The sequence below is a fragment of the Ornithorhynchus anatinus genome, chromosome 7 (assembly GCF_004115215.2).
Source record: "Ornithorhynchus anatinus isolate Pmale09 chromosome 7, mOrnAna1.pri.v4, whole genome shotgun sequence".
In the NCBI taxonomy this organism is placed as follows: Eukaryota; Metazoa; Chordata; class Mammalia; order Monotremata; family Ornithorhynchidae; genus Ornithorhynchus; species Ornithorhynchus anatinus.
In genome coordinates, this window is record NC_041734.1 from 61,847,439 (window position 1) to 61,869,020 (window position 21,582).

The following is a 21,582-nucleotide window of genomic DNA, read 5'->3' on the forward strand; positions in this document are numbered from 1 at the left end:
GACAGCTGGGTGACCAGAAACTCTAGGCATGCGTGCCCACCTCTATCCCCACCCTACAGGAGAAGGTCTCCCCTACTGAAAGCCCAAATCAGTTTTATCAGATTTATCAGCCCCTTCTCCCTTTATAGCTCCCCCCACCTACCAATCCTAAACCTGATAGCCGGGAAGGAGAACCAGACAGTGGCAACTTGGGCTTCATTTTTTCCTCAAACTTCCAAAGTCAGAGTTTGAGACGGGTTGAGGGTTGGTTGCCCCATGACCCCTGAAGGCCCTGGCTAGGTCTCTGTCCAACATAAAGGAGACATTTAGGCTTTGGCCTTCCCTAAGAGCTTTTCTAACCCCAGGGCTTGAGGGGAATCCAGAGACACTCTCCATTTTAGTGAGAGTTGTGGGGGGATAAAGGCCTGCATTTACCCACAAGCAGAGGGGCCCGCCCCAACCCCCCCCTCCACAACCAGGGGCGAGCCCCTCTGGGATGTCAGGACAGCGACTGTAAGAGCCTCTTTATCTGGCCTTCCCTGCAGACACATCAAACAGCCAGAATCTCCAGCCTGTGACCCTCCTTCTGTGTGCAGCACAATGGAGGGGCCCGTTCTCACAGGCCTGGAAGCCACAGCCTCCCGCTCCCCCTCTCTCTCCCTTGCTGCTTTCCCCTGGGCAAATCTCTCCTCCCAGGAACCTCATTCCAAGATCCTGGGAGTGTTGAGGGCAGGGGGGAGATGGGAGGGTTGGTAGTAGGAGAACTGTCGTGGCTGGGCTGGGGAAGGGGAGGGAGGGAGGAGCGGCGGGGAGAGGGAGGGAGGGACTTGCCCAGAGTTGTGAAGAGGACCCAAGCATCCTTCTCTCCTACCAAGCATCCCAGCCTCCACATCCTGTGGTGACCTCTCCAGCCCAGAAATTGCCTATCTTTCACCCCAGGAACGAGTAAAAAGAGGTGGGGGGTGGGGCAGGCTTCCACACTACTAGAAGGGGAATAGAATCACATTCCAGTTTCCACAAGTCAGTCAGGTGTGTGCAGGGAGAAAGGGACGGGAGCACGTGTGTGGGAAAGGAGTACACGTGCACATACAAACACACACAAGTTGCCTCCCCCCACACCCCTCGGCTCTCCAACTCCGCCCTGAGGGTGGGTGGATGCACCGGTGCCAGCATTAGATTAACTGCAGCCCCCTCCCCAGGAGAGAAGGACAAGGAAAAGGAGGATGCAGAAAGGTGATGGGGGTTGGAGGAGGCTGGAATGAGAATGACAGGACCCCCGCCCCATCCGACCAGCTCTCCACCCTCTCCTCTGCAATCCGTGTCCAGGCCTGCTCCCCAAGATGCACATCACCCCCCCACTCCCTACCCAAACCCTCGCTCTAGGATTGCTCACAGGACCTAAACAGGGCCCAGGCATGGACAGCTCGGCCCCCAGGCTTCCAGGGGCAAGGAAGAGAAGCCACCCGCCTCCCCACACACCTCACCCCATCCTCCCCATGCCCCTCCCCTGGTGCCCTTCAACCCTCCCCTAGCCCCCCACCCCCCGCCGGGCCCCGCGGGGCTCTGAGGCCACGGATTAGAGTTCACTGCAAGCCGCCCACCCCGCTGAGCTGGTCTTTTCTTCGCCGGGGATGGGGGCTTCTGCCGGGCGGCTCCTCGTCAAGAGGAGCGAGGGGGCTGTGGGCAGGGGACACAAAGGAGGATTAGGGAAAAGGCTCCCGGCCTTGCACAGCAATCCATCAAACTCTCCCCTCCCCGCTGCCCGTGCCCGCCTCGCGGGCTGAATCCTCCCCTTCCAGCTGCTCCCCCTCCTCCCCGCTGCAGGCTGGGCCGGGGGCCGGGGAGAAGCAGTCCCTGGCAGAGGGCGGCGGGCCCCTCCCGGCCCCCCAGGAGGAAAAGCTAACAGGTGGCGGGGGCTTGCGGAAAGCTGCTTTTGTTGCTCCCTCTAGCCATCCGAAGGCCCTGAGCCCCAGGAATACCCAAAGGGAAGGCGGTGGTTTGGGACAGGGAAGGGGAGGGGAGGAAGGAAGGAAAAGAAGGGAACCATCATCGCACTTGCCCCGGGCACTGCCCTGGGCACCTCCCCGGACCCCACGGGCTTCCACCCTGATCCTGGGCCAAGCTCACAGTGATCTTTGAACTGACCCAGCCCGACCACGGCTAGCTGCGTCCCCAGAGAAGCAGTGTGGCTTAGTGGACAGAGCACAGGCTTGGAAGTCAGAGGTCATGGGTTCTAATCCCAGCTCCTCCACTTGTCAGGTCTGTGACCTTGGGCAAGTCATTTAACTTCTCTGTGCCTCAGTTACCTCATCTGTAAAATGGGGATGAAGACTGTGAGCCCTACGTGGGACGACCTGATGACCTTGTATCTATCCCAGCGCTCAGAACGGTGCTTGGCACATAGTAAGTGCTTAACAAATACCAACATTATTATTATTATGTGGTCAAAGCTAGAAACAGGTAACCAGACTGAACTCAGCAGTTGCCACAGGGCTAGTTATGTCGGGGTCGGCACTCAAAGTGTGTACACACACATACATACATCAGGACCAGCTCAGGTGTGTGTATACACATACGTATCCCCCCCACTCCCCCCCCGCATATATATGAGGGTCAACTCAGCTGTTCATCACATATATGGACACATACATATATATATACTATTGATGGTATTTGTTAAGCACTTATTCTGTGCCAGACACTGGGCTAAGTGCTAGAGTGGATACAAGCAAATCGGTTTAGACACAGTCCCTGTCCCATGTGGGGCTCACAGGCTCAATCTCCACTTTACAGATGAGGTAACTGGGGCCCAGAGAAGTGACTAGCCCAAGGTCACAGCAGACAAGTGGTGGAGCCGGAATTAGAACCCATGACCTTCTGACTCCCAGGCCTGTGCTCTATCCACTATGCCATGCAGCTCAGGTGTGCACACATACACACACACACACACACACACACACGGAGAAGCTGCGTGGCTCAGTGGAAAGAACATGGGCTTGGGAGTCAGAGGTCGTGGGTTCTAATCCCAGTTCCGCCACTTGTCAGTTGTGTGACTTTGGGCAAGTCACAACTTCTCTGGGCCTCAGTGACCTCATCTGGAAAATGGGGATGAAGACTATGAGCCCCACATGGGACAACCTGATGACCTTGTATCTACCCCAGCACTTAGAAGAGTGCTTGGCACATAGTAAACAAATACCAACATTATTGTTATTGTTATTATTATTAAGAAGAAGCAGCATGGCTTAGTGGAAAAAGCACAGGCTTGGGAGTCACAGGTCATGTGTTCTAACCCTAGCTCTGTCACTTTTCAGCTATGTGACTTTGGGCAAGTCACTTGACTTCTCTGTGCCTCAGTTACCTCATCTGTAAAACAGGGATTAAGACTGTGAGTCCCACAGGGGACAACCTGATTACCTTGTATCACCCCAGCACTGAAAATAGTGCTCGACAAAGGCCATCATCATACACATAATCCACATATATACACACATACATCAGAGCCAGTTCAGTTATGCCCATATACACATAAACACATACATCAGGGTCAGCTCAGTTGGCTCTCTCTCTCTCCCTCTTTCCTCCAGGCAGTGGAAGGTCTCTTTTCTCTGAATAATAAATGTGGAGGTGGCTTCTCAAGTAATAGTCAATTTCTGGGCATGAGCTGCCTGCCGGCCACCAATCTGTCCTCCCTGCAGGATGATGGAAGAAAGGAGTCCCCCCCCCCACCCGAAAAAAAAGCACACACGCACACACAGTCTGTGGGGACACAAATACATTCAGACAAACATGGGCACCTCTGCCCTTGGGTCGGGCGACAGATTCCCCTAGACATAAGTCGGGGGCGAGGAGGCTAATGGGATCTGACAGGCTCTGGCAGCCTCGCTGTGGGGACCTGACCCCACTGGGGTGGGGAAGTGGGGGAGAGGGGCAGGGACCGAGGTGGTTAACGTCACCTGGCGAATGGCAACTCTCTGAGCGGAGCCCTGCATTCCTGTCTCATGAGCGCAAATGGCAGCCCAACCTGCTACTGTCCACCAACTCTGCTGTATCGTCCTCTCCCAAGTACAGTGCTCTGCACACAGTAAGCACTCAAATACCACTAACTGATCGATCCTCCCAGAGGCAGTAAAAGAGCTGATGAGTGTCACGCAGGAGATCAGGCAGGGAGGGCAACCCTCACCACCCCTCACTCTACCTCTCCTGACCTCTAAACTCCGTCCACTGTGCCCTGTGCCCCGAGTGTTGGATGTCCAAGCGGTCAGCATGCAATCCAGCCCAACCTGCCCCTCGCCCTCACTAGCCCTGCCCTCCCTCACAGGCCTGGGTGGACAGAGACAAGCGGCTAGAGGGAACTTCAATCACTCAGAGTATTTTCTGAGCATTCCCTCTGCACACAGCCCTCTACTAAGCACTTAGGAGAATGGAATAACAGCTTTGGTAGACACGATTCCTGTCTTCAAGGAGCTAAATCTAGTTGGGGAGACAGACACCAAAACCAATTACAGGTGTGGGGAAGCAACACAGTTTAAAGACACGTAAATAACTGCTACATGAAGGACGACAAGTGGTACCCAAATGCATGGGTGAATCTGGAGGTACTGAAGAGTTAGAGGGCGAAGAGAGATTCATCACTTTGCTGCTGTGTGACCTTGGGCAAGTCTCGTTGTGGGCAGCGAGAGTGTCTGATATATTACTGTGTTATACTCTCCGATTGATAGATCAATTTTCTGTGCCACGGTTACTTCACCTGTAAAATGGGGATTAAAAATGTGAGTCCCAATGTGAGACAGGGACTGTGTACAAGAGAAGCAGTATGGCCTAGTGGTTAGAGCAGGGGCCTGGGAATCAGAAGGTCATGCGTTCTAATCCCAGCTCTGCCACTTGTCTGCTGTGTGTGACCTTGAGCAAAACACTTCACTTCTCTGTCTCCACAGGTCCCTCATCTGAAAAATGGGGATTGAGTCTGTGAGCCCCACCTGGGACAGGGACTGGGTCCAACCTTATTGCGTATATCTACCCCAGTACTTAGTGTCTGGCACATAGTAAGCACTTAAATACCACAGTTATATTATTATCTTGGATCTACCCTAGTGCTTAGTACAGTGCCTGGTACATAGTAAGCACTTAAATGACATATAAAAAAATAAAAGACCTCAGAGTTGAGGGCCATCCAAAGGCTTAGCTTTGCCCTTCAGTCCAAAATCAGCAAGCCACATGTCAACCTGAGATTGAAACTCCCTGGGCTTGACTGGCCTGAAAGCCAGTGCCCCATCAAACCCCCTGGGGAAGGGGGAAGAAGAGAGGGCGTTGGCTAGTTTCCTTAGGCTAAATCTGCTGGGTCAGTTTCCAGTAGTGAGCATAGTAACAGTCTACATAAAGTGCTCTCTATGTAAGCTCTCTAAACTGTAAGTTCGTTGCGGGCAGGGAACGTCTCTGCCAACTCTGTTGCGTTGTACTCACCCAAGCACTTAGTACAGTGCTCTGCACACCACGTAAATGCTCAATAAATATTAAGATGATGACGATATGGGCTAAGCACTGGGAAAGAAGACCCCCAGAAGAGATACGGTCATCATCCTGTTCCCCCCACCAGGGGCTCACGATCTGAGACTTAAATGATGGGGGAGCAGATGACAGACTCATAAGAAAAAATGAAGATATGAGAGATGGGGATGATGATAAACACGAAAGGAGCAACAAGATTTCAGGCACCTCACACCTCAGACCCAAAGGCGCAGAAGTCCCAGCAGTGACCATGGCGGTGACCTTCTCAGCGTTGCTCTCCCCTGATCTCTGAGAAGCCAGACCGCCTGGCTCTAAAATGCAGGTCTTAAACATCCACCAGATTCCATCTCAGCTCCTCCTCCCTAAAGAGCAATCCCCAGTGAACAAGCCTCAGGGATGGACTGGGGATATGTCTCAAGCTCATTGTGGGCAGCATATATGTCTACTAACTCTGCTATATTGTACTCTACCAAGCACTTAGTACAGTGTTCTACGCGCAGTAAAGCACTCCATAAATGTGATTGATTGATGAGACTCTAGGCGAGGGGACCCAGAGAAAACCCCTGAAAAGTCACTGCACTTTGGCTTATCCACCAAGGTAGTCAGTCTAAGGAACTGACAACCTGTGATCTCAAGATCACAGAAGGGTCTTCAGGAGTCGAGAAGTCCAGAAAGAATGACCAGGGCTTGGGGTGGCCAAGGGAGAAGAGGCTGAAGGGGGTGGCCAAGGGATGAGGGGCCAACTTGAGGTTACTCACAAATGGACTGATCGAGGATGAAGTTCGGCAGCTTCGAGGGCCTGAGGAAGGTTGCCTGGAACAATCTAAAATAGTCCTCTCCCAGAGTGAAAAAGGTGGGCCCGGGCAGGGGCCAGAGGTAGCGTGGGACTCCCGCAGTGCCAGGATCCTGTCCCTTGCCCCACTTGGGCACTCCAGCTCAGGAAGCCTGGGAGGTGGCAGTCAGCTGGGAGGAAGATTTGGGCTCCTAGCTGACTGCCTGGGGCAATCTCCCTGCCTCTGAGGACAAAGGGCAGGCTTCCAGGGGTCAGAAATGCTTTATCTGGGGCTCCTTCTCCCATCTGTTGCCAACAACACGTAAACAAGCACCTCTAGGTAAGCAGGTGGTTATCTTCCTCTCACCAATGAGGCAGTGGGTGTGGAAATCTCTCTCTCTCTCTCTCTTTTTTTTTTTTTAATAAAGATGACTTTGCCTCTCTTCAAAGGAAAAAAAAAAAGACCCAGCTGGCATGATCAGAGCGGGCATTTATTTTGACTACTTCTGTGATGCACACTCCCTGACATCTCCTTGCCCATCATGGTTGGCAAGACAATAGGGGCTAGCTCTTCCTATTTTCCTGGCACTGTTTACCAGCTTAAAGTAAGGGACAAGAATGGAGAGAGACATAAGGGGCTGAGGAGAGGAGGGCTGACTACTTTCCAGTGCTACTCCTCTCTTCTGGGGCTGGATTTGGAATGGAGGGACTGTGGGTTGCACAAAGGCTGAGATAGAAGGGGAAGGGGTGGGAGACAGGGATGAGGGAAGGGATCCCGAAAAGCCATGTCTCTTTCTCCTACTGGGAAACCTTTCGGTGGTAAAATACACCGCCACCCAGTAAAATGGGTTCCCAGTCCTTGCCATCCCAGGAGAAGCACTGTGGCCTAATGGAAGGAACACAGGTCTGGGAGTGGGAGGACCTGGCCTAGTGGCAAGAGCCCGGGCTTGGGAGTCAGAGATCATGGGTTCTATTCCCGGCTCCACCAATTGTCTGCTTTGTGACTTTGGGCAAGTCACTTCACTTCCCTATGCCTCAGTTACCTCATCCGTAAAATGGGGATTAAGACTGTGAGCCTCACGTGGGACAGCGACTGTGTCCAACCTGATTACTTCGTATCTACCCCAGTGCTTAAAACAGTGCTTGGCACATAGTAAGTACTTTAAAAAATACCATTATTATTAATAATAATATTAATAATCCGGGCTCTACTACCAGTCTGCTGTGTGCCCTTGGGCAAGCCACTTAACTTCAATGTCCCCCAGTTTCCTCACCTGTAAAATGGGGATTAAGTACTTGTTTCCCTTTCCTCTAGTGAGCTCCATGTGGAACAGCAGCTGTCCAATCTGATTATCTTGCATCCGCTCCAGTGTTTAGTACAGTTCTTGGCACAGAGCAAAGACTTAAATATAACAACAGTACCAATAATAACAATAATAATAATAGTCTCCCAGTACTGTTGGTGCGTAGGATGATCTACCTCTTACGAATGCTGAGTTCCCCAAGCTGGGTGACATAAGCTCCTCAGGGTTGTCCCCCAGAGGGCAGAGGGAAGGGCTAGAGAGGAGAGCCGGAATGTGACCCGGAGTGCCTGGCCGAGCCCCAGGACAAACCCGTGATGGCTCAGGTCTCCCCCATCAGCTGGGGACATTTAATACATTGGACACAGATCCACAAACATATTTACATTGCTGGAGCAACCTGGCACTGATCTTCCAGGCACCGAAGGTGGCACCAACCCACACTCCTGGCTCTTGGGACAGCCTGACTGATCTTCCTGCCGCAATGGTCTAATGGAAAGCTCACAGGCCTGGGGGTCAGGATACCTGAGTTTTAGGCCAGACTCTGCCACTGGCCTGCTGGGTGATCTCGGGGAAGTCACTTAACCTCTGTGGCCTCAATTTTCTCTGTGAAATAAGGAGGATAATAACAATGACGATAACAATAATAATAACAATTATAATAACAATACTCGCCTCTCCCTGCATTCCTGAGGTGTTGTGAGGATAAAGTAAGATAACTAGAATGAGAGCACTTTGGAAAAATAAAAGTACTTATCAAATGCATTTTACTGAGCCCTGTGTGGGACAGGGACTGTGTCTGAGCTGATGATCTGTACCTACCCCAGCGCATAGGCATATAGGAAGGATTTAATAGATACCATCATCATTAGTACTAGAACGCTAGTGGACGATGGACTCTAAAAACCAGCAGAGGGTCCCCAAGGATGCATAATCTCAGTCTCCAGGATTCTGGCTGTCCCGGCCCCTGTTTGCCCATCTGTAAAACGGGCCCACCTTCTGTGCGATTTCTTTTGCTACAAACATAATTACAGAAGGAGATCATTCTGATCTAATGGGCCTCCAACCCCATAAGAAGCAGTTTGGGGAGAAAGAAGAAACACTACTAATGACCGTCACTTAGGTCACTACAATACAAGGTCTAACTTGCTTCCCATGGAGTCACCAGCAAGGATGAAGCTCCAGCCTCTTATTATCATCATTACCATTATCGTTATAGCAATTATATTAGTTAATTACTTACTATGCGTCAAGCACTGTTCTAAGCACTGGGGTAAATACAAGTTAATCTTCCTTGAGGAGTAGGGGTACGGATTCTTCATTAAGCCCCTAAAAATTCTGGGTTGTCTCTTAAAGTCATTCAGGAGCAAATGTGAATACCATCGCCACTTTTCCCTCCTCTTAGATTATAAATCCCCCTTCCCCACTACCGCAGGACAGGGACTGACAGATCGATTTATATCTACCCCAGGGCAGGACACGTAATAAATGCTTAATGCCATAATAATGATGATAACAACAGTAATGGATTGTTTTTCTCTCCACGGTCAAATTGAGTTGTTTGTTCACATAAGTGAGAAAGGGGAACCCCACAGTCGGTTCTCTGCGCCACAGTTTCCTCATCTGTAAAATGGAGATTAAGACTGTGAGCCCCACGTGGGACAACCTGATTGCCTTGTACCTACCCAAGCGCTTAGCACAGTGCTTGGTACATAGTAAGCACTTAAATACCATTATCATTAGTATTATTATTATTATTATCCTCTTCAAGGTGCCTAAAACTCCCTCCCCCAACGTGGCAAGTCATATGGGTCACCAAGAGAATTCAATGCCACAAGGAAGATTTTCCAGCTCCTCGCTCCACTGGCTGTGCTGCTTAGTCAGAGGAGTCAGATGGTAGTGGAACCCACACATCCACAGGCTAAGTGGCCTAAGTACATATAAAAATACCCCCACACCCGACCTAAACTCGGGGCCCATGATTACCCGGCTGCTATTTTTATCCACGGCCTCATACTGGTGATTCAAACCTCACTTTCCCAGGTCCCACTCAGGAAAGAAGAGTCAGCACTGGGTGTGCAAGTTGGGTGGGAGGCAGGGAAAGAAGGCCCAAGTCTGAGAGAGATCACGCAACTCCAAGATCCCAGGCTTAGAAATGGCCGGTTCCAAGTCACTTGCTATCACCGTCTCAGAAGCTTCCTTCTCTCCAAGGGGCCTCTCCCAGATATGGCCTGAAACTGGCCAGGAAAGGCACAAACTGGGCAGGAAAGGCGCTCCCATTTCGAAATCGGTCTGCCGACGATGCGGGGCGAGGGGCAGCCTGGCCCCTCCACCGGGCCCTCCAGCCGGGACCACCCTCTGTTCATATGCGAACCCCTGCCCTGACCCTCAGTGACCCTCTCACCATTATTCATTCCACCTTTACCCTCAGGAGCCCAGAGTGGTAGCCAGACATTTATTGAGCACCTCCTGAGGGCAATGCACCGAACCCAGCATTTAAAGTCGGAGAAAGGCTGCCCGCTATTTTCTTTGTCCTGCATGGAGGCAGGAGGCTGTCCCAGGTGACCTGCCAAGTTCCGTTCCCTACAAATTCTCAGCACACTCCCCCACCCCGCCACTCAACAGGAGTTCCACCTTCCCTGGTGATCCAGCATCCAAACCTGGTCAAAGGCAGGAGGACGTGGCTCTAAGGGATACCTCCAGGGATGGGAGAGGGGGTCCCCAAAGACCTCCTTTTCTCTCCTTTCACCAGAGGCCAGGGGAGACATCTCAGCAGGTCTCTCTCTCTCTCTCTAGCCCCAGAGGGACCTACCGCCAGAACGCAAGCAGCTTACAGCCTCCACCTCACCCCTGCCCATGAAGCATTTTGGGATGCCAGCAGCCCAACAGGGGTAGTCAAAACCAAGGCTTCAGCTCACTCGAGTCGCAGAAACCCACGAAACACACCCTTGCACACAGGGCAGGGCTGGCTTTCTTAATTAACAAAACGGAACATGGCCTGGGAGTCAGAAGGACCTGGGTTTTAATTCCAACTCCACCACCTGTCTGCTGTGTGACCTTGAGCAAGTCACTTCGCTTCTCTGTGCCTCAGTTGGCTTGTCTGTAAAATGGGGATTAAGACTGCAAGCGCCATAAGGGACAGGGATAGGACAGGGGCTGTGTCCAACCCGATTTGCTTGTATCGACCCCAGCACTTAGTACAGTGCCCGGCATATAGTAAGCACTTAACAAATACCACGATTATGATCATTATTAGGCTACCTGGCCCCGGAAGCAAGGTTGGGAACGGAGGGGTGGGGGGCAGTGAAAGTATAGGATCCAAAACATTAGGATCTGGGTGGCTTCCTAAGGTGGTTTAAGTCCTAGGGGAAAGTGGGTTTGGAACTGCCAGGCATCTAAGGATCTCAAAGCACTCCTTTCCACAGCTAAGTGGAAAGAGTACAGGCTTGGAAGCCAGAGGACGTGGATTCTAATCCCAACTCGGCCACTTCACTCATTCAATCGTATTTACTGAGCGCTTACAGTGTGCAGAGCACTGTACTAAGGGCTTGGAATGTACACTTCGGCAACAGATAGAGACAATCCCCGCCCAACGATGGGCTCACAGTCTGCTGTGTGACCTTGGGCAAGTCACTTCACTTCTCTGTGCCTCAGTGACCTCATCTGTAAAATGGGGATTAAGACTGTGAGCCCCACGTGGGACAACCTGATCACCTTGTATCTACCCCAGAGCTTCAAACAGTGCTTGGCACATAGTAAGTGCTTAACAAACACCATAATTATTATTATTCTCTGTGCCTCAGTTCCCTCATCTGTAAAATGGGGATGAAGACTATGAGCCCCTCGTGGGACAACCTCATTACCTTGTATCTACCCAAGCGCTTAGCCCAGTGCTGAAAACACAAGCGGGTGCTTAATAAATACCATCCTTATAAATACTTTAATAAATACCTCCAACCTCCCCCTCACCCTAAGAGGCCGGGAAGGGTTCCGGTCACCTCCTTTTCCCCCAAAATGAAGCCCGCGGTGGGCCGGGAGAGAAGGGGAAGGGGGCAAAAAGAGAAGTAGGGGGGAGAAACTGAGCCCCGAGGCCCAGAGAGGGCGAGGGACTGGCCCCGAGCCACCCAGCATGTCAAATGGACCAGGCTCCCCGACCCTCTGCCAGGTGCGCAACTTTGAGCCTTGCGCCTCTGAACAAACCTCCCCCCTCCCCCCGACAAGTCCCAGGCTGTCTCCCACTCGGATGCCTGGGCCCAAGTCTCCTACCCCGGCAGGAGCCTTGGGTGCCGCTTCTGTCTCACAGTAATCATAATTTTGGTATCTTTTAAGCACTTACTATGTGCCAAGCACTGTTCTAAACACTGGGGTACACATATGGTTCTCTGGTTGTCCCACGTGGGGCTCACAGTCTTCATCCCCCTTTTCCAGATGAGGCCACTGAGGCCCAGAGAAATGAAGGTCACCCAGCTGACCAGTGCCGGAGGCAGCATGAGAACCCGACGACCTCTGACTCCCGAGCCCGGGGCTCTTTTCATTCATTCAGTCGTATTTATTGAGTGCTTGTTATGTGCAGAGCACTGTGCTAAGCGCTTGGAATAGACAATTCGGCAACAGAGACCATCCCTGCGCAATGACGGGTTCACAGTCTAAATGGGGGAGACAGACAGCAGAGCCAAAACAGAACAAAACAAAAACAAGACAACGTCATCAAGATAAATTCATTCATTCACTTAATAGTATTTATTGAGCGCTTACTATGTGCAGAGCACTGGACTATGCGCTTGGAATGGACAATTGGGCAACAGAGAGAGACCATCCCTGCCCGATGGCGGGCTCCCGGTCTAAACGGGGAAGACAGACAGCAAAGCCCAACAGTACAAAACAAAAACAAGACCACATCATCGAGATCAACGGAATCAAGGAGATGTACACCTCATTAACAAAATAAATAGGGTAGCAAATACTATAGACAAATGAGCACAGTGCTGAGGGGAAGGGCAGAGGATGGGAGGGGGAGCATTCATTCAATAGTATTTATTGAGCGCTTACTATGTGCAGAGCACTGGACTGAGCGCTTGGAATGGACAATTCGGCCACAGACAGAGACCATCCCTGCCCACTATCGGGCTGACAGTCGAATCAGAGGGAAAGGGAGGGCTCAGGCTGGGAAGGCCTCCTGGAGGCGGTGGGCTCTCAGGAGGGCTTGGAAGAGGGGAGACCACTGAGCCATCAGACTCCTTTCCGGGACCAGAGGAGAAAATGAGCCCAACTTTGGGCGGACGACTGCGGAGGGAAGCCGGGCTCCGAGGTCGGGGAGCTGCAGGGGCAGGAGGAGCAGGGCAGGCACCCTCTCTTATCTGTTACCGATTGGTCCATTCCGAGCGCTTAGCACGGTGCTGGGCACCTAGTAAGCGCTCAGTCAATACGATTGAATGAAGGAAGGAAAGGAGGAGGAGGAGGAGGAGGAGGAAGAGGAGGAGAGGGTGGAGGAGGTGGGGGCTGCCGCGGCCGGCCGGTCCTACCTGGCTGCTGCTGCTGCTGCTGCTGCTGCTGCTGCTGCTGCTGCTGCGCTGCTGCGCGCGCGCGCTGTCACCGCGCACCGGCCGCATGCACGCGCGCCCCCTCCCACAGAGCGCGCGCCCGCCCCCCTCCAACACACACACACACGGCCACACACCTCCCTCCGCGGCGCGCGCCGGCCGGCGGCTTTTAAATCTCCAGGTTTACTCCGGGGAGCGGAGGGCGCATGCGCGGGGGGCGCCCGGGCGGGGAGGGGGCGGGGCCGGGCGGGGCCGGCTCTCCGGATTGGTGGAGGCGGGGCGGGCTCGTGGCGCTACACCTGCCCGCCCCTCCCCCCCGCCCCCCCGGCCCCGACGTTCATTCATCCATTCAATGGGAAGCGGCGTGGCTCAGGGGCAAGAGCGCGGGCTGGGGAGGCAGAGGTCATCGGTTCGAATCCCGCCTTGTCAGCTGGGTGACCTATTCTCTGTGACCTCATCTGTAAAATGGGGATGAAGACTGTGAGCCTCATAATAATGATAATGTTGGTATTTGTTAAGCGCTTACTATGTGCCGAGCACTGTTCTAAGCGCTGGGGTAGACATAGGGGAATCAGGTTGTCCCACGTGGGGCTCACAGTCTTCATCCCCATTTTACAGATGAGGGAAATGAGGTACAGAGAAGTTAAGTGACTTGCCCACAGGAAGTGGCAGAGGTGGGATTCGAACTCATGAGCCCTGACTCCAAAGCCCATGCTCTTTCCACTGAGCCACGCTGCTTCTCATGTGGGACGATCTGATTACCCTATATCTCCTTACCCTACATCTGATTACCCTATATTACTCTGATTACCCTATATCACGCTTAGAACAGTGCTCTGCACAGAGTAAGCACTTATGTGGGACTGTGAGCCTCATGTGAGAAGCAGCGTGGCTCAGTGGGAAGAGCACGGGCTTTGGAATCAGAGGTCATGAGCTCGAATCCCAGCTCTTCCACTGTCTGCTGTGTGATCTTGGGCAAGCCACTTAACTTCTCTGTGCCTCAGTTACCCCATCTGTAAAATGGGGATTAAGACTGTGAGCCCCACGTGGGACAACCTGATTCCCTTGTGTCTACCCCAGCGCTTAGAACAGTGCTCGGCACATAGTAAGCACATAGTAATAAATACCAACATTATGTGGGACAATCTGATTACCCTATATCTCCTTACCCTATATCTGATTACCCTATATTACTCTGATTAATAATAATAATAATAATGTTGGTATTTGTTAAGCGCTTACTATGTGCCGAGCACTGTTCTAAGCGCTGGGGTAGACACAGGGGAATCAGGTTGTCCCACGTGGGGCTCACAGTCTCAATCCCCTTTTTACAGATGAGGGAACTGAGGCACTGAGAAGTTAAGTGACTTGCCCAAAGTCACACAGCTGACAAGTGGCCGAGCGGGGATTCGAACCCATGACCTATGACTCCAAAGCCCGTGCTCTTTCCACTGAGCCATGCTACCCTATATCACGCTTAGAATATTGCTCTGCACAGAGTAAGCGCTTAACAAATACCCCCGTTATTATTATTATTCAATAGTATTTATTGAGCACTTACTCTTGGACTAAGCACTTGGAATGAAAACTGGGAAACAGATAGAGACCCTCTCCCTGCCCAGTGATGGACAGTGTGGCTCATTGGAATGAGCTCGGGCTTGGGAATCAGAGTTCATGGGTTCGAATCTATTCAACAGTATTTATTGAGCACTTACTTTTGGACTAAGCACTTGGAATGAACAACTGGGAAACCGATAGAGACCATCCCTGCCCAATGATGGACAGTGTGGCTCTTTGGAATGAGCCCGGGCTTGGGAATCAGAGTTCATGGGTTCGAATCCCTGCTCTGACACCTGTCAGCTGGGTGAGAGTGGGCAAGTCACTTCACGTCTCTGGGCCTCAGTTACCTCATCTGTAAAATGGGGAATAACTGTGAGCCTCACGTGGGCCAACCTGATTACCCTGTATCTCCCCCAGTGCTTAGAACAGTGCTCTGCTCTTGCACAGAGTAAGCACTTAACGAATACCAACATTATTATTATTAATCAGAGGGAAAGGGCATCATCATTGTAATAATAATAATAATGGTGTTTGTTAAGCACTTACTATGTGCCAAGCTGTGTGCTGAGCGCTGGGGAGGGGTAGCTAGAGAAGCAGCGAGGCTCAGTGGCAAGAGCCCCCATTATGGGAAGCAGTGTGGCTTAGTGGAAAGAGCCCAGGCTTGGGAGTCAGAGGTCATGGGTTCCAATGCCGGCTTGCCACTTGTCAGCTGTGTGACTGTGAGCAAGTCACTTCACTTCTCTGTGCCTCAAGTGACCTCATCTGTAAAATGGGGATGAAGACTGTGAGCCTCACGTGGGACAACCTCATTACCCTGTATCTACCCCAGCACTTAGAACAGTGCTCTGCACATAGTAAGTGCTTAACAAAAAACAACATTATTATTATTATGGGGAGTCAGAGATCATGGGTTCTAATTGCACCTCTGGCCAGTCACTTCACTTCCCTGGGCCTCAGTTCCCTCATCTGAAAAATGGGAATGGAAACTGGGAGCCCCACATGGGACAACTTGGTCACTTAGCATCCCCGCCCCCCAGCACTTAGAACAGTGCTTTGCACATAGCAGGCGCTTAACAAATACCGCCATTATTATTATTACAAGGTCATCAGGCTGTCCTATGGCGGGGCTCCTGGTCTTCATCCCCATTTTACAGATGAGGGAACTGAGGCCTAGAGAAGTGAAGCGACTTGCCCAAAGTCACCCAGCTGACAAGTGGCGGAGCTGGGATGTCACCAGGATTCATTCATTCATTCCGTCGTATTTATTGAGGGCTGAATGGGTGCAGAGCACTGTACTAGAGAAGCAGTGTGGCTCAACGCGGGCTTGGGAGTCAGAGATCATGGGTTCTAATCCTCGCTCCGCCACTCATCTGCTGTGTGGCTTTGGGCAAATCATTTAACTTCTCTGTGCCTCAGTTACCTCACCTGGAAAATGGGGGTGAAGACTGTGAGCCTCACATGGGACAACCTGATGACCCTGTATCTACCCCAGCGCTTAGAACAGTGCTTGGCATATAGTAAGCGCTTAACAAATGCCATCATCATTATTATTATTATTATTATTACTAAGTGCGTGGAAAGTACAATTCAGCAACAGAGAGAGACAATCCCTACCCAACAACGGTCTCACAATCTAGCAGACTGTATCAGGGTGTAGAAGGATGTAGAAGGGGCGGTTTTTTTCTCTGGTCTGCTGGACACCCCCTCCCCGCCAGTTCTGCCTCCCCCAAGTCTCCCCTAGTTCACAGAGAAGTCCCTTCCCTTCTCTGGGCCTCAGTTACCTCATCTGGAAAATGGGATTTAGACCAGAAGTCCCACGTGGGTCCAACCCGATTTGCTTGGATCCACCCCAGCGCTTAGAACAGTGCCTGGCACATAGTAAGCGCTTAACAAAAACCATGATTTTTATGATTATTATTCTCTGGTCGTCAGTTCCCTCACCCAGGAAAATGGGGATTGAGATTGTGAGCCCCACATGGGACACGGACTGTGTCCAACCTGATTACCTTTTATCTACCCCAGCGCTTAGAACAGTGCCTGGCACATAGTAAATGCTTAACAAATAGCTTGATTATTATTATTATTAAGTACTATTATTATTCATTCATTCAATCATACTTACTAAGCGTTTACTGTGTGCAGAGCACTTGTACTGAGCGCTTGGGAAAGTACAGTACAACAATAAGCAGTGACATTCCCTGCCCACAATGAGTTCACAGTCTAGTGAAGGGGAGACAGGCATCGATACAAACAAATAAAATGACAGGAATATACATAAGTACTATGAGGCTGGGAGGAGGGGAAGAGCAAAGGGAGCAAGTCAGAGTGACACAGAGGGAGTGGGAAATGAGGAAAAGTGGGGTTTAGTCTGGGAAGGCCTCTTGGAGGAGATGGGCCTTCAGTAAGGCTTTGAATGAGGGAGAGTAATTGTCTGGCGGATTTCAGGAGGGAGGGCGTTCCAGTCCAGAGGCAGGTCACAGGCCGGGGGTCGGCGGCGAGACAGGGGAGATCGAGGCACAACTACTAACTTTGTAGGACTTCAACCCAAAAGGTGAGACTTCCCCCCACCCCCTGAATTGGAGGGGGCCATCTCGTCCATTTTTTTAATGGTATATGTTAAATGCTTATTATTAGCCAGGCACTGTACTGAGAGCTGGGGTAGATGCAAGTTGGATACAGTCCATGTATCACATGGAGCTCACAATCTTAATCCCCATTTTACAGATGAGGTAACTGAGGCACGGAGAAGTTGAGCGATTTGCTCAAGGTCACACAGCAGATGAGTGGCAGAGCCTGGATTAGAACCCAGGTCCTTCTGACTCCCAAGCCTGTGCTCTATCCACTAAGCCATACTGCTTCTCTTCTCCTGCCTCTGGACCGGATCACCCTTAAGCGGTGCTGGCTGGATGAGGATCTCTCTTGTTTTATTTGGTCCAGGAAATAAAATTCCCCTAGGTCGCCCAATTCTGATATCCACTCACTGCCTGGAAATTCTCATGTCCCTCAATTCCCGACTCATCCCAACTCTAGCCAAGCTGTTCTTGCAGTCATTCCACAACTCGTCCTTCTATTTCCAAGCCATTGCCTAGCAGGTCCTTATTCCCGGAATAGCCTCTCTACTCAGTCCATCAGTAGCATTTATTGAGCACCTACTGAGTGCGGAGCACAGTACAAAGTGTTTGGGAGAGGACAACAGAATTGATAGAGTTGATCCGTGCACTCAAGGAGCTTACGATCCTGTCTCTCTTCCCTCTCCTCTTGTAAATGGCAATTGCCTCCAAGCTCTCCAGCACAGTCCATGATCTATCCCTTCCCCTCAGATCAGAGAAGCAGCACGGCTCAGTGGCAAGAGCCGGGCTTGGGAGTCAGAGGTCATGGGTTCGAATCCCAGCTCTGCCACTTGTCAGCTGTGTGACTGTGGGCAAGTCACTTAGCTTCTCGGTGCCTCAGTTACCTCATCTGGAAAATGGGAATTAAATGTGAGCCTCACGTGGGACGACCTGATTACCCGTATCTACCCCAGTGCTTAGAACAGTGCTCTGCACAGAGTAAGCGCTTAACAAATACCAACATCATTATTATTATTATCATTCTGCTACCTTATCCATATGCATTGCTAGTGGGTGAATTGTTTGTTGGGTGTCTATCTTGTTTTCCCTATTAAACTAGGAGCTGCTTGAGAGCAGGAATCTCTCTATTCTATAACCCATCCTCCCAAGTCACATTGGCTCAGGCCTCTGCCAGGAGTAATGCTCAGACGGCTCTTTTTTTGTTGCTGGTGTTGGTGGTGCGTTTTTTATGGTATTTGTTAAGGGCTTACTATATGCCAGACACTGTACTAAACACTCACATTCTGAATCCCCATTTTACAAATGAGGTAGCTGAGGCCCAGAGAAGTGAAGCGACTTGCCCAAAGTCACACAACAGACAAGTGGCAGAGCTGGGATCAGAACCGACAACCTTGTCATGGCATTTGTTAAGCGCTTACTGTGTGCCGGGAGCTGTTCTAAGCGCTGGGGTGGAGCCAAGCAAATCGGGTTGGACACAGAGAAGCAGCGTGGCTTAGTGGAAAGAGCCCGGGCTTGGGTGTCAGAGGTCTTGTAATGGTCCAGGTTGGATAATGTTTCTAGGAGAAGGGGTGGTCGACAGTGTCAAAGGCAGCTGAGACATCAAGGAGGATTAGAATGGAGTAGAGGCCGTTGGCTTTGGCAAGAAGGAGATCATTGGTGACCTTTGAGAGGACAGTTTCTGAGGAGTGAAGGGGACGGAAGCCAGACTGTAGAGGGCCAAGGAGGGAACTGGAGGAAATTTAAGACTACCAAGATTGTGAGCTCCAGTGTGGGACAGGAATTGTGTCCCCCCTGAATGACCTGTACCTGCCCAAACACTTAGAAAAATACTTAACACTTAACAAATAACATTTTTTCAAAGTGATGATACTTACTGGGCACAGAACACCGTATTAAGAGCTCTACCTATAGTTATCCGTATTCACAAAAGACACCACGGATGTGGAAATTCACTTCGGAGTGCGTGTGCATCTGAAAAGGTCAATGCCAGACCCACAATCCTGCCCACATGATGCACACAAAAATATTGTTCCTTATTGTGTTGTCATGTCTAACCAAAATCCCACCGGCAATAGCGTAAGCTTCTTACCTATGCTTGTTAAAGGTGAATGAAAAGAATAATCAGTCACCAGGAAATTATCTTCGCTTCTTAATGGTTGAAAAGGATCCCACAGGGCACATCTCTGTTGCCACAGGAATGGGTGGGGCCAGGATTCCAGGCTCGGGCCTGACTCAGAGCCCAAGTTGTCTTTCTTCCCAAGGATGTTCGAGTCAGATTTTCTGGGAGGCAGAGGGGACTAAGAGAAAGAGCAAAGGACTGGAAGTCAGGATCGATCAATCTATCAATCAGTCGTATTTATTGAGCACTAACTGTGTACAGAGCACTGAACCGAGCACCAGAGAGTACAATATAACCGAGTTGACAGACACATTCCCTGCCCACCGTGAGTTTACCGTCCAGATGGGGAGACAGACGTTAATATAAGTAAATAAATTATGGATACGTACATAATGCTGTGGGACCGAGGGAGGGGTGAATCAACGGTGCAAATTCAAGTGTAAGGGTGACGCAGAAGGGAGTGGGAGAAACGGAAACGAAGGCTTAGTCGGGGAAGTCCTCTTGGAGGATCTGTGTTTTTAATAAGGTTTTGAAGGTGGGGAGGGATCACCTGTCGGATATGAGGAGGGAGGTAGTTCTAGGCCAGAGGCAGGACGTGGCAAGAGGTCGGTGGCAAGATTGACGAGATCGAGGTACAGTGAGTAGGTTGGCCTTAATGGACTGAAGTGTGCGGTCTGGGTTGTCGTAGGGAGTCAGAGACTTAGGTAGGAGGGGGCGAGGTCATTGAGTGCTTTAAAGTTGACGGAAAGGAGTTTCTGTTTGATGTGGAGGTAGATGGGCAACCACTGGAGGTTCTTGAGGGATAGAAAAACATGTCCTGAATGGTTTTGCAGAAAAATGATCCAGGCAGGAGACCGAAGTATGGGCTGAATGGGGAGAGACGGGTGGCAGGCAGGTAAGCAAGGAGGCCGATACAGTAATTAAAGTGGAACAGGATAAATGCTTAGATTAACGTGGTAGCGATTTCGATGGAGAGGAGTGGGTGGATTTTAGTGGTGTTGTGATGGTTGAGCCGACAAGATCCAGTGACAGATTGAATATGTGGGTTGAATGAGAGAGATGAGTCAAGGACAACTTCAAGGTTACGGGCTTGTGAGACGCGGGGGTGGTGGTGCTGTCCACAGTGACGGGAAAGTCAGGGGCAGGACAGGGCTCGGGTGGGAATGTTCTTCCCCTTGACGCTGTTTAGTGCCATTGTTCTTGTCTGTCCGTCTCCCCCGATTAGACTGTAAGCCCGTCAAACGGCAGGGACTGTCTCTATCTGTTGCCGACTTGTTCATCCCAAGCGCTTAGTACAGTGCTCTGCACATAGTAAGCGCTCAATAAATACTATTGAAGATAGGGAGTTCTGTTTCGGACATGTTATGTTTGAGAGCTGGATTTTCAGCTCCATCATTTGCCCGCTGCATGACCCTGAGAGAGTCACTTAACTTCTCCATGCCTCGGTTTCCCCCAAGTAAAATAGGGATAAAATACTTGTTCTCCTTTCTTCTTGGACTGTGAGCCCCGTGTGGGACAGGGACCGCGTAACATCCGATCATCTTGTGTCTACTCTAGCACGTGGCATGGAGTAAATGTTTACCGACTACTATCTTTATCAGAGGAAGGGCAATCGAACCAGGGTATCTGGGAGGTAAATTCGATTGCTAGGGAAATCTAAAAAGTTGCCCTGGGAAATTCAGAGAACTGGGAGAGGGCATGTGCCAGGAATAAAGGGGTTAAAAGATAAACTCTGGGATCAGAGAGTGCTAGGCTTGGAGCAGATGTGACGTAGCTCGGCAGGAACATGACCATAACATGGACTGGTGGAAAAAGTACACGAGACTGTGAGTCAGGAGGCCAGGGTTCTAAACCCAGCTCTGCCATTGGTCTGCTGTGTGACCTTGAACAATTCATTTAACTTCTCTGTGCTTCAGGTTCATCACGTGTAAAATGGGGATCAAATGCTTGTTCCCCCTTTCCCTTAAACCATGAACTCCAAGCGGGTCAGGGACTGTCTCGATATTATTTTATTATATCTTATTCCAGTGCTTAGCACAGTGCTTGGCTCATAGTAAGGCCTTAGCAATTACCAGACTAATTATCATTATAACTATTAGAGACGTCCAGGGTTTACTGGGGTCCTATTCCCTTAATCTCCCAAGGCCTTTTTCTTTCCTCACCTCTTCTCGGTTCTAAATATCTCCCCCTTTTTTATTCCAGATGTTCTTGTCGTACTGAACTTGGGTCAGTG

The 21,582-nt window shown here is 50.8% G+C and overlaps 1 protein-coding gene across 1 annotated transcript in view; it reads right to left on the bottom strand.

The window, feature by feature from the left end:
- Positions 1 to 13,229, bottom strand: part of SLC45A3 (solute carrier family 45 member 3) — a 28,017-nt gene extending 14,788 nt beyond the window's left edge. The window contains exon 1 of the mRNA XM_029069591.2: positions 13,083 to 13,229. The gene's annotated coding sequence lies outside the window, so the exon portion shown is untranslated. The remainder of the gene's footprint in view (positions 1 to 13,082) is intronic.
- Positions 13,230 to 21,582: the final 8,353 nt, after the last annotated feature.